General features: G+C 42.1%; 1 protein-coding gene across 1 annotated transcript in view; it reads left to right on the top strand.

The window, feature by feature from the left end:
• LOC125043918 (calcium-activated chloride channel regulator 1-like) overlaps window positions 1-12500 on the top strand; it is a 204356-nt gene that overhangs the window by 39801 nt on the left and 152055 nt on the right. The window lies entirely within an intron of this gene.

Here is a 12500-nt window from a genome sequence, read left to right as displayed (position 1 = left end):
GATTGAATTCGGTCAGCGTTATGTGTCGCCGGCGGTGTGAGGTCCGTGAGACAGAAGAATTTCCTGCCATAAGTGTGGGGTTTCTTCGCGTTCCTCACTTGTTTCGCCCGGCGGCCATATTGTGCGCCTGTATTGATATTAATTCCGGCTTGTGTTTACGAGTCTGTGGTTCGAACTGCCGCCCCCTTTTCGTGATTAATGGCTCGTTAGTCTATTGTTTCTGGATCCACATTTACATGATAAAAAACACTTTGAATGATTTATCTAAGAATGGAAGCATTGTGTTCGATTCCGTGAATGAGGTTTCGGACTTGTTTTATCTCTCACTTATTGGAACATATATTTAGCGCAGTGTAATCTGAAACACTATTTACCATTATTTCGAGGACATCACTACATCTGTCACCATAAGCATTGACACCTGCTCAATCAGTGTCACAGTTAAACCTGATTCATTACAGTGCTTGCTGATTCCCACGGTTACAGTGTCATTATCATCATTATCAACTCTCACTCCCCCCCCCCCCCCGCTCCCTCATCTATCCCCGAGTCGTCAGGTGCGAAATATTTTTTAAAGGGAATTTCTCCCGTTTCTCTTCAAGCACAATCGTTGAGGTTAGGAATATCTCGTGTCAAAAAATGGACTGTAAGTGAGGCTGATTATCAGAGAAGGAACTTGACGTTTATAAACTCCAGTTATTAGTAATTAAGCAGATATTAGACTATGCAAACATTCTCTTATGCGAACTAACCCCCCCCTCTCCACTCCTCCCATCCCTCCCCCCCCTTCGCATTCGGTTTTATGTCTGCCTTTCACTACTGGATTCATAAGTGCGACAGTTAGTGACAGATAAGGGTATAATTGATCTTTATTGCACACGCGGAGAGGATGCTGGGGCGAGAGAGGAGGGTTTGGGGGGGAGGGGTGAAAGGGGCGGGTATCAACGCCTGTGTTTAGACAATACGGCGGTGAATGGCAATAAGAAAGGCAAAAAAAAAAAGAGCGCTTTGGAATAACAAAAGAGTTCGCCCTCAATTGTTATCGTGTGCCTGCGAGATCTCTTGGGGGGAGGGGGGGGGGGGGAGTTGAAAGAGCGCGTCTTCAAGCGATTATGTTTAAAAAGGAAAAAGGGAGGAATTCCTTGAAGCCATTCTTGCACCGGAATTATTATTCTCGTGTTTTGGCGAGATGGGCTGGAGGCGCGGCGGCCATTGTTTTGTTTTGTTCTTGCGCAGTTATTTCTTTACGATAATTTACGAAGCCCGGCGAGACGACATTACCGTGGAGCCAAAACATCTCTGTTCATCGCCTGACACAATGGCGTCTTTCAAGTGTAATGTAAATAGAATTGTCGTTTTGGTGTTGGAAAGAATTGCCGGTGACTTTGGGCGTGAGATGTTCGCTGGGCGGAGGGAAGGAGCGAGAGGAAAGGAAAGGGATTTTAAAGACCTTTCTTGTCTTTTTTTCGCCATTTTTTGTGATATGCGCCGTATATGAATCGTAAGTGTTGCGTGAATTTGCATACCCCCCTCCCCCCTCTTTCTCTGTTTCTTTTTTTTGTTTTTATCTCTTGCGAACGTGTCTATATTTATCTCTTCTTGTCTCTGTATTTCGCGTTTTTCTGTTAACTTTCACCTTTTTTTTTTCATTATTATACAATACAAACCGAAGAGAAAAATACGCCATCCATTTTTCCCTCTCCTTGCATTACCAACATCCCTTTCTCCAACCATCTCAACAAATGTCACGAGACACTCTTGCCAGACGTCCCTCATCCTCGGCCTCGCCATGGCGCCAGACTCGTCAAAGGAACTTCAAGCCTTAACCTCAAACTGTCCGCCCGGCATGTCCACTGTTCCGTAGCGGCGATCGCGAGCAACGTCCAGAATTCCTTCCCGTGCTGTAACGAGCACTGGGAAGGTCGCCAAGGAATGAAATTGCTCGAGACAGGGAGGCTTGGATTCTGGCTACAGTATGTCGGGAAAAAAAAGAAACATGGCGGGCGAGGGTTTCGTCTTCGGCGTCGAAATGATTTATCAAAGCGTGTGTTTTTTTTTATTTTTTATTATTATCTCCCGGCATCGATGTCATGTCAAGAGAAGATAACTTTTATCTTCGACAGGTTGTCATTATGAATTGATCCTTTAGGTCGCTTAAGGACTTTATATTCAATCTTTAGGGAATGAATCATAACTTTCTGACAGGTAAATTAGGATGATTATCATACAGCTGTCAGTTCGGATTGTCATAAACTATCGTTGAAGGATTATCGTATCATGTCCTGTTATCTGGGCACAATATGATGAGTTGAGAAAGATCACGTAAGAGCTAATTAAAGTAATTTTTTAACAGAAATCATATAATCTTCATGGTACGTTGATGAAAATGCAAATAACAATAAGAGAAGTGGTGGTAATGTTAGTAATGATGACAGTGGCAATATTACTGCTAATAACAGTTATTATACTCATAATAATGATAATGATGATAGTGAAAATAATAATGATAAAATTAATACTACAGTTGATATTAATATTGATAGCTTAACACTGCCAGTACAGGCATATTGGCAACGGCAGAAGAACGGCGAAACCAGAACAAGAGTGAGAGGGAGAAAGGGAAGACGCGGCGCAGTCGATGCTTGGTACACCACCATCCTTCGAGATGTGGGTCATGTGATCTTGTGCCCGGAGTCATGTGGGCATTTATCGAGACTCGATTGGTGCCCCTCCCAATTGATGGACACCCTCCCCCCTTTCCCTTCCCTGTTGATGGGTACTCTTCCCTTCGCCTCCACCCTGTTGATGGGTACTGTCCCCTTCCACCTTCCTGTTGATAGGTACTGTTCCCCCCCCTCTCCCTGATGACGTGCTCGGCCCATCCCTCTTCCCTCTCCCTGTCGATAGAGCAAACTCGTTGTGGGGAATGGGGGGGGGGGGGGGGAGGTAAGTGTGAATGTGATTATCATGATGAGGAGACATAGACAGAAAGAGTGAAAAAGAGAGAAAAGACGTAGATACAAAAAAAAAAAAAAAAAAAGGTAACAAAAAGAGGTGAGTACACGTGTAGAAAGAAAACGGAAAAGTGAAACAAAGCGAGATCATGATGAAGCAAAAAGGGAAAGAGATTCACATAAAAAAGTGACACCCGAAACGCTCTCTAGTACAGGGAAATGAGCGAATGAAAGTCTTCACTTATCAACCGAATATCTGTAGCTTGGGAGGAAGACATGAGAAATGATACGAGAAAAAGATGACGAAGGAAAAAAATGTAAGAAAGAAAATAAAAGATGGAAAGACAAACTAAGAGGAAATTCAGGGAAGCAAAGTTTCGAATGTTTGTTTGTTTTCTTTGTTTTTCGTTTTACTCAATGTAGTTATGCTTTTTATTAATGCTTATTGACGACCTCGAATCTCTATTTATTCATGCTACAGTATTACCTGTTAGACTAATTACAGTCAAGATAACAAAAATAAATGACCTAAGGGTAAACGAAGAGATCAAATCAAACAAATAATGATAAAAATAATTACAATAATTATAATCATAATAAGAAACCAACTCCCGCACAGACACTTAACGAGGTATAAAAGGATCAGTTCTTTTAATGGGTTTTTAAGTACATAGTTTAAGTGCATATATTAACCTTTCATCTGCCCTAATTGACCACAACGCCCAGCCGCAGAATGCACGTTAGTTAAAGTTTCCCAAATTGCTTTTAAATGACTCGTGAAACATGTCACTTGGGGCGTGACATTAGTTGTTATCATTTGTTATGTATGGATGGGGGTGAATCAACAGGTAAATGAATAGGTATATAGATATTCGTGTATTTGCCTTTACATACGTTCCTACATGCATGAATCCATACAATATATATATGTATATACACACACACGCACACGCACACGCACGCACGCGCACACACACACACACACACACACACACACACACACACACACACACACACACACACACACACACATGTATGTATGTATGTATGTATGTATATATACATTTGGAATTATACTATCAAACACACACACACCCTCGCGCGCGCATACATACATACACCACACGGTCGTACGACTAAACACACGCAATATTGTCCATCCATACACGTGCATATAAATCGTCCAGCATGTCTATAAACCAAAAATTACGCCCAACTAACATCTCGTGAATGAAATATCGCACAGGAACTTTCCCCCCAAAAAGGAAACCCTTCCACGTTCTCTTTCAAAAGGCGCTTTACATATTGTAAAAAGAGATTTCGATGGCGTTTTTATAAGCGTCTCTCTCTCTCTCTCTCTCTCTCTCTCTCTCTCTCTCTCTCTCTCTCTCTCTCTCTCTCTCTCTCTCTCTCTCTCTCTCTCTCTCTCTCTTTCTCTCTCTTTCTCTCTCTCTCCCTCAAATCAAATTTCTCCCTCCCTCTCCGTCCTTCCCCCTCCTCGTCCTTCCCCCTCCCCGTCCTTCTCCCTCCCTCGCCCTTCCTCTCTTCGTCTGCCTGTCTATATGTCTCTCTGTCTGCCTGACTGTCTTTCCTTTTTTTCTGTAATGTCGGAGATTCTGCCTCGGCGGCTCTTCCCTCTGGAGCGGTCGTGACCCCGATAGCATCTCGCGGCGCTGGGTACTTGACCAAGTGTCGTTTTTACGTCATTCATGATATGTATTCCTGATCGTTTGTGTGTCTGTATGTTTATCTCTCTCTCTATATATGTATCTATCTTTCTATCTATAAGAATTTTTGCCTATCTATCTATCTATCTATTTTTGGTCTATCTATTTATCTATTTATATTTTCATCCATCTATCAATCAGTCAGTCTACCTACCTATCTATCTAGGATAGACCCAAAAAAGGAGAGCATGAGAGAGAGAGAGAGAGAGAGAGAGAGAGAGAGAGAGAGAGAGAGAGAGAGAGAGAGAGAGAGAGAGAGAGAGAGAGAGAGAGAGAGAGGGAGATAAAGAGAAAGAGAGAGATTCTAATACAGTAAAGAAAATAAGTTTTCACTTTTTCCCCTTATCTTCGGCAATCTACCGTGACTTGTCCCTGTGTCGTATCGCCATCTCGTTTTCTATATTTTTTTTCTCATTCTCTTTCTCTTTTTTCGTACTCTACTTCCATTTCCACTCAATAAAAAAAGAAGAAAAAAAAACGACACGATCTCATTCGCTTGATATTCTTCCTCTCTCTCTATCTCCATTTAACCACCATCTATATTTATCTCAATCTATCCCCAATCTTTGTCCATCTTAGTATCATCTACGCCTTCTATCCCCCATCTATCTCCACTTGTTCCTCTTTCTATCTATGCTTCCACTAATCTCCACTTTCTCTTTTCAGCCTCTCTTCTATCCACCTTTCGCTCTTTATGTCATTTATTTTCTTCATCTTTCAACTGCCACCTATCCACCTCCATTCCGATCTTCGGATTTGTATCATCGACTGTCCACCTCAATTCATTTCATATCTGTCCACTTCTATCCATCTATCCACCTCTTTCTGTCCACCACTTTCCTCATCTGCCCACCATTATTCTCATCTATTCACCTTTGCCCCCTTCTATCCACCTCTCTCCCCACCTACTAACCTCTGTCCCCATCTAGCCCCATCTATCAACCTCCGTTCACATCTAGCCCCATCCATCCCCTTCTAGCCACACCTCCCCCTCCCCCCACCTCCCCTTTATATCCGATCCGGATCTCCCATCTCCGGTCTGTTCTTGCATATTACCCGCCTTGATGCTGCCCCGTCCCTCTTGTTGTGGGCAAGGGAAGTTGAGGTCATTATTGCGTTTGCAGAATATAGTGTTTCGAGGGAATGCGAAAGGGTGTAGTGTCGTGTATAGTGTAGGTGTAGAATCTTGTGGTGTCATTGCTGTCTGAAAGATATAATGTTCTGTGTGGTGTTTCAAAGATATGAGAAAGGGTGCAGTGTTTTGTATAGTGAGTGAGGGAGTGAGGGTATGTCGGGTATTGTCTGTAGTAAGTGCGAGGGAGTGAGGACGTGTGTAGTGTCGTGTATGGTATAGAGGAAAAATCTCGTGGTGCCATTGTTGTGTTTGCAGAATATGAGTGTAAGGGAATGAGGGAAGGTGTAGTGTCATGCATGGTGAGTGTAGGGGACTGAAGCAGTGTGTAGTGATAGCGAGTGTAGGGGAATTATAAAGTTTGTTTATAATGGTGAATATATATTGGATTAATGGAATGTGAAGAAATGTGTATTGTCATATATACTGAGTGTGAGAATATGAGGGAGGTTGGTAGATAGTGAGTGAAAGGATATGTATTGTGAGAAATAGCTGTAGTGTTTAGAGAAATATGGTTTAGAAAGAGAGAGAAAAATAATAAAACATCAAACAAAAACATTGGAAAATATAGAGTCAAAATAAGAAAAAAGAAAAGAAAATAGAGACAAAGAGTCAGAAGTAGAAAAAAATAGACGACGTAGACGTATCTTCGAGATATGCAAATTAGGGAGAATCGTCCATAATTAATCATGAATCGCCGACCTCGTAGATCATTGAACGAGGACGCAGTAAACAATTACAGGGCGCTTAGGTAATGCTTCAAGATGACGGTCGCTCTGCGTAGTGAAAGTTGCATACACACGCGCACACAAATACACACGCACACGCACGATCTCGAACACACACGCACGCTAACGAACACGCAAACGTACGCTCGCCTTAATTAACATACTTATCTATAAACAAACGGTCACAAATAGCGAAAACACGCACACACACATACACACACACACACACACACACACACACACACACACACACACACACACACACACACACACACACACACACACACACACACACACACACACGCACACGCACATACATCCTCGCCCCGTAAATCAACCCTGATCTTTCCGCTCAACGCAAGCCGGCTCTAGTGGCGTCATTTTCCTTTAGTCTTTTCTCTTTGTTGTGACTGATTTATCGCCCGTTTGTTCATATTTCTCGTTGTGGGCGTGGGCATAGATGCGGGTGTGGGCGTGAATGTCATGTGGGGAGGATAGGGTGAGTATTTTATCATTATTATTTTTTAAAAGTATTTTTCCGTTATTTTTGGCGGGAGAATAGGATAAGGTTTTGGCATTTGAAGAAGAGAGAGTTTTGAATCGATTTTGGTCTTTGTTCTTTTCGCTCCGTGGGGCGCGACGTCCTAGAGATGGGCAGTGGGGTGAGCATGGGCGTGCGGGGTTGTGTCCTAACAGCGCGACTATCAGTCAAGATGGGCGTAACACAGAGCTTATCGGGCGCGGAAGGGTGACCTCTGGGCGACCGCGCGCGCCCACGCTCCCCGACCCTCTTTTGTTTTGCGGAACTGAGGGTGTTAGTTGTGCTTTTGTTGTTATTTTCCTCTTCTCGGACTTTATGGTGTTAATTGCCTTATAACTCCTTGTTGAATTAATTTGGTTTATTTTTATTGAATTCATTTGGTTTATTTTTGTTTTCCTTGTGTTTCTATTGTCGCTTTCCTTCTTTCTCCTTCGCATTGAGTTATTTTGGTTTATCATTGGAATGGGTTGTCTGTCATGTTTTTATTGTCATTTTCCTTCCTTATGTTTCTATGGTTGTTTTTCTTTTCTTTTTCTCCTTCGTATTTTATCATATTCTTTTATTATCGGATTTTTCTCCTTCGTATTTTATCATTTCCTTTTGTTATTGGATTTTTCTCCTTTGTATTTTATCATTTCCTTTTATTATTGGATTTTCTCCTTCGTATTTTATTACTTTATGATCGGAAGGAGTTGTTTGTGTGTTTGTTGTTTGTTTTTATCTTTATTGTTTCGATTGTCAGTGATTTTGTCGCTGGATAAGTAATTTACAAACTTTTATTATTGTTTGCTAGTTATTGTTTGTTACTACTACTACTGTTATGATTATTATTGTTGTTCCTCTTTATTATTTTGTTTTTTATTATATTATCATTATAATTATATTAATGATAATAGTTATGATTATAATAATAATAATCAGTAGTCCTGTTAGTATCTTAAAATCATCAGTATGCATCATTTTATGTTCGTATCGGTAATAATAATAAGAAGAATAAGAATAAGAATAAGAATATTCACAATAGTAACAAAAGTTTTACTTGCAACAACAATAACACTAACATCAACACCGACAAAAGGACTAAATGCAGACCTGTTTACCATACCCCTCACGAACTAACAACAACAACAACAACAACAACAACAGCAGCAAAGTAATTAAACCCCCTCCCCCTCCCCCCCTCCTCGCTCCATTTTCACTGGTCAGGAATCACGCCGTCACCTCGTTTTAGAAAAGCCATTGCGCTTGTCATTACGCTCCTCGTTGTCATGTTTATGTGGCAGTCATGGCCCTCAGTCCCGTCTGTCACTCGGCGCGGTGAGTTGTCACGTCGATAGAAAAGGCTTTTGACATTAATGCCGGTGTTTTGGCATGTTGTGTCTGTTGGGGGTGGGGTTGGGGGTAGGGGTGGGGTCGATTCGGTGTATTTTCTTTCGTTTTTCGTTTTTTTTGTGTGTGGGTTTTTTTTTATGTTTTGGGTGTTTGTTTTGGTTGTGTGTGTGTTTTTAGTGTGTGTTATTGTGCCATTTTTATCGTATTTTTGTTTTCGAATGAGGTCTTTTCTTCCTTTTCACTTTTTTTGTTTTTCGTTGCTGTCGTTTTGTCGCCGTCGTCTTCCTCCATCACCTTCTTCTTCTTCTTCTTCTTCTTCTTCTTCATCCTCTTCCTCTTCTTATCTTCCGTTTTATTTTTATTCTCCATTCCTCACCCAGATTGTCTGCCAGTTTTCCAGTCCTTCTCCCTATATCCCCGCTTTCCGTCTACGTCATCTCCCCTCCTTGCTTCTCGCTTTCTCCCTCTTCACCCATCTTCTCCTTCTCTCTTCATTCCTCTCCTGCCTTTTTTCCTCCCTTTCTTCTCCTCCTTCTCCCGCCTGTCTTTTCTCCGCTTTCCTCTTCCACCTTCCACACCTTCCCTTGTCCCTCTCTCTCTCCTACTTCCACCTGTTCCTCCATATCTCTCCCTTGTCCTTTATCTCCCCTCCTCTCCCTACGTCTCCTTTCCTCTCCCACTTCTTCTTCTCCTTCTTCTCTATACCTCTCCTTCTTCCCTTTCCCCTACCCTTCCTCTCCCTTCCCTTCCCTCTCGCTCCTCTCCCTCTCTCTCCCCCTCCTGTCCCTTCCTTCTCCCACCTTTCCCATCCCTCCCCTACCTCTCCCTTCATATCCCCTCCCTTTTCTTCCTCCCCCCTCCTCTCTCTACCTCTCCCTTACTCTCCCTTCCTTCTCCTTTCTCCTCCTTCCTTCTTCCTCCCCTCTCCACCCTCTCGCGTGAGAGTGTGTGGGCCGCCTGTCATGTCGTGCTCCTCACCTTGTCGACGTAGAGGTCGTCTTGCAGCGGCACGCACCGACGACCTCCTCCAGACGCACGAGGGTCGTAAATCAGGCGTGGGCTTCCATAAGCACTTTTTAGTCTTTTTTTTGGGGGGGGGAGGGGTGGGGGCGGAGTTGTATAGCTCTGTCGTTCTCCACATTTTCCTTCTCTTCCTTATCCTCCTTCGCTTTCTCCTCTTCCTTCTCTTCCCACTCCCACTCCTCCTCCTTATGCTCCTACTCTACCTCCCCTTCCCTCTCCCCCTCCCCTTCCCCCTTCCCCCCGTCCTCCTTGCCACTCACCTCCCCCATATTTTTTTTTTTTTTTTTTTTTTTTTTTTTTACCACTGCTTCCCTATTCATGCCCGCTTTACCCTCAATAAGGCAGCAAACTACTTTCTCCGTGAATACATTTTAGATAAAAGATCTTTCAATTTGGGCTTGATATTATCGCCAGGGGAACCGTAGTCAGGATCGCCCATGATCACCCGCATGTGGGGGTGACTTTCGTTTAAGTGGAAGTCGTGATGTTTTACTCCTTGTATCCGCGAATGCTTTTGATTTCATTTTATTATTTGTGTTTTTTTTTATTTTTTTTATTATTGTTTCTGTTTCTGTTCTGTTTTCTTTCTTTCTTTTAAGTTTCAGCAGGTTGTTTGGATTTGTTGTAATTTTTAATTTTTTATGTATTTTCACCTTCACATACACACACACACACACACACACACACACACACACACACACACACACACACACACACACACACACACACACACACATACACATACACACACACACACACACACACACACACACACACACACACACACACACACACACACACACACACACATACACACACACACACACACACACACACACACACACACACACACACACACACACACACACACACACACAGATATCGGGGTAAGAGTGTTTATGTATGTATGTATGTATGTATGTATATGGATGTCTGATTGTATGTATGCATATATATATATATATATATATATATATATATATATCGACATATCAGAACATTTGATTGATGACTGTAAAATATGGCAGTGCGTTTCGACATATCAAAGCCGTCCTCCTCAGCCCGTATCCTCCTCCCTCCTCTCACCTTTTTTTTTACCCACTTCTTCGCTATCTCCTTCGAACGCCTTGTATCCTGTAGGAGATGAAGTAGGTGGTGGGATGGGTGGAGGAGGAGAGAGAGAGAGAGAGAGAGAGAGAGAGAGAGAGAGAGAGAGAGAGAGAGAGAGAGAGAGAGAGAGAGAGAGAGAGAGAGAGAGAGAGAGAAGGAGAGAGAGAGAGAGAGAGAGAGAGAGAGAGAGAGAGAGAGAGAGAGAGAGAGAGAGAGAGAGAGAGAGAGAGATAGAGAGAGAGATAAGGAGAGAGAGAGAGAGAGAGAGAGAGAGAGAGAGAGAGAGAGAGAGAGAGAGAGAGAGAGAGAGAGAGAGAGAGAGAGAGAGAGAGAGAGAGAGAGAGAGAGAGAGAGAGAGAGAGAGAGAGAGAGAGAGAGAGAGAGAGAGAGAGAGAGAAAGACGAAGCAGAAGAGGGAAAAGGGAAAAGAAATACAAGAAGATGAAAATACAAGAAAGAAGAGGAGAAGAATATGATGATAATGACGATGATGATGATGATGAAGAAGAAAGGAGAAGAAAAACAAAAAAGAAGAAGAAGAAAAGAGGAGGAGGAGGAGGAGGAGGAGGAGGAGGAGGAGGAGGAGGAGGAGGAGGAGGAGTAGGAGTAGGAGGAGGAGGAAGACAAGACCTTGTTATCGGCATATCCTAGCACTTTATGTCAGTTCGACCCCAGGTTAAGGTTGGCTCAGGTCAAAGGAGAAAATGTGTGATGTATTATGGGAAAATAAATGCAGGAGATAAATGGCTTCGAAGGGAAAGAGAGAAAGGGGAAGGTGGGAAATAGAGGAAGAAAGGAAGAGGGGAAAAGAGGAAGAATGGAAAGAGGGAAAGAGGAAACTTGGAGGAAATAGAAAGTAGAAAAGAGGAAGAATGGTCAGAGGGAAAGAGGAAACTTGGAGGCAATAGAAAGTAGAAAAGGAAGAATAAATTGATAAAAAAAGATGAGAAATGAAAATAAAGTCGAAAGTATTGAAGAGAAGGATATTAGTTAGTAAAATAAACAAGGAGGGCGGAGAAGTTATAAGGGAAGGTTAGAAAGAGTAATGGAGGTTAAGATTAGGTCAAGGAATGAAAGGGTTAACCGCAAACGTGTAAAAAAAAAAAAAAAAAAAAAATCATTCCTTTTCTTTTCATTTTTTTCTTCATCTTTTTATTTCGTTTTTGAACGAGTGTATTTTGTTTTGATTTTTTTAGATCTTGATACTCATCATTTACTCATATCTTCACTTTATTATGCTTTAATTCTATTTCCTTTTTCTTTTCTCTTTTATCTTAGTACTCCCCCGTCACGTGTGTTAGTCATTTATAAACCGAAGAGCGAAAGTGTGACGTCATTCCGCTATCATTTGTTACGTGACGTCACAAATATCTCGAGAGAGAATGACGAAATACAATAAATCGCTGTTTGATCTTTGGAATTCTTGTTGATATTGCTGTTCTGCTTCCTTGTTTTACTATCATTCTTGTCATCGTCATTATTATTCGTTTTCGTTATCATCATCGGTTGCATCATTGTACATATATCGCCTCGTTTCACTTAAGAAAATGCTACCTAATAGTACTCAAAGTCACCATCCTCACCATCAATTATAGGAAAATGTTGTCAGCTTTATCAGTAAGGTGGCCCTGTTTCAGATACGCAAAACAGATCCATAGATTTCGTCCATTTCGTTTAATGTCTTGTGTCTTCCCATCTTATCTTTTCTTCGCGTGTTCGACTGTTCGTACGTACAGCTGCCTAACCTCACTGCCCGTTATATATAGTGGTCTTTTTCACTACATGTACAGACGGTGTATCTTTTCCCTTCTCCTGCTCTTCCTCTGTCTCCTCTTTGTCTCTTCTTTGTCTCCTCTTTGTCTCCTCGTTCTCTTCGTTCATTTTTGGTTGCTCTTTCTGTGTTTCCTTTTTTTTTTTCTTCTTCTCGTTCTTTCTCCTCAGCCTCTTCCTCCTT

This window comes from Penaeus chinensis, chromosome 34 (assembly GCF_019202785.1).
Source record: "Penaeus chinensis breed Huanghai No. 1 chromosome 34, ASM1920278v2, whole genome shotgun sequence".
NCBI lineage: Eukaryota > Metazoa > Arthropoda > Malacostraca > Decapoda > Penaeidae > Penaeus > Penaeus chinensis.
The sequence above is the reverse complement of the archived record's forward strand: the minus strand, read 5'-3'. Positions and strand labels throughout refer to the sequence as shown.